This window comes from Asparagus officinalis, chromosome 7 (assembly GCF_001876935.1).
Source record: "Asparagus officinalis chromosome 7, Aspof.V1, whole genome shotgun sequence".
In the NCBI taxonomy this organism is placed as follows: Eukaryota; Viridiplantae; Streptophyta; class Magnoliopsida; order Asparagales; family Asparagaceae; genus Asparagus; species Asparagus officinalis.
Window position 1 is genome coordinate 109752964 of NC_033800.1, and position 1406 is coordinate 109754369.

Consider the following 1406-nt stretch of genomic DNA (forward strand, 5'->3'; position numbering starts at 1 on the left):
GATGAAGAATCTGATGCTGGCTCCGCGGTCGCATCTGACAACACAGTATCCAGCGAGGGGCAACCCCGCGAGGCACTTATGATAAGTGCAGAACAAGTGGCCAAGATGCTCGAAGAGGCCATGGCCAAACAACAGGAGAGCTTCAAGTTCGAATGCAGATGGCCATGCAGAATATGAGAGAAATGTATGACCAACAAATCCAAGCATTGACGAACCAGCAAGGCGAGCCAAGTCGTCGTAACCAGGTTAATCTGGAAGACGAGGACACAAATGCGAATGAGACGCATAATGCCAATCCTCCCGTCAATGCAGAGGGTGGTAATGAGAATGCTAGCGACAACACAGGTGAAAACCCAAAGATCAGAAGCCTCGAGAACAAGATCAATACGTTGATTTCTGCTCAAGAGGTGAAGAAGACTGGCGTTCCTTGTCTCAAGAGATGAAGAAGACGGGCATTCCTTGTCCGTACCCACGAGAATGGGAATCAATCCCCTATCCGGCGAAGTTCAGTCTGATTAACTTCACGCCGTTTGATGGGAAGGGTTCACCCACTCAGCATTTGATTTACTTCAAATCGCACCTGGGTGTTATCTCTGGTAATGAGCCTCTGATGGTACGGTCCTTCGTTGGCACTCTTCGTGGAGCCGCCTTCGATTGGTATCGCCGCCTCAAGCCAGGTAGCGTGAACAGCTGGGACGATATGGAGACTATGTTCCTCACCAAGAGAAACAAAAGGAAGGGGAGCTGGTCGACACCTTCGTCAAGAGGTTCCGGAACAAAGCGATGAATTGTCGGGACCCGATCACCAATGAATTCATCCTCCAGACCTGCCACAACAACCTCTCTTTGGATGTATTGGAAGCAATGGGAACAGCACCGTCTGACACTTGGAAAGACTTGAAGGTGCGCGGTGAACAAGCCGAACGCTTCCTCCGAAGGAAGAAGGCCGAGAGAAACCGATCGACGGCTAATCCTCTGAACTCAAACTTCGCTTCTCGTGGTAAGGGCAAAACACCTGCAGCTACTTGTGGTGCTAATCAAGCGTCACACCAGCAATCCCGAAGGCAGCAAAAGACTTCGGGTCCGAGACTCCAAAAAGAGTACTCTTTCAAGGACGAAGACGTTCCAGCCATCTTTGAATCCCTCCTTGAAAGTAACAAGATCAAGCTACCACCTATCACAAACCAGGAGGAAGCTGACAACACTACGGACCAGAAGTACTGTGCATACCACAGGAGGGTCGTTCATCCCACCAAGGATTGCTTTGCTCTCAAGAATAGCATTCAGACCTTGGTTGAAGCCGGCGTCATATTGCTCAGATAAGCCAAATAAGAACGTCAACACTCCAAAGAGTATACGAGTATAAACTGTTTCTCAATCCTCCAACAGGTGCAAGAGGTTAAACT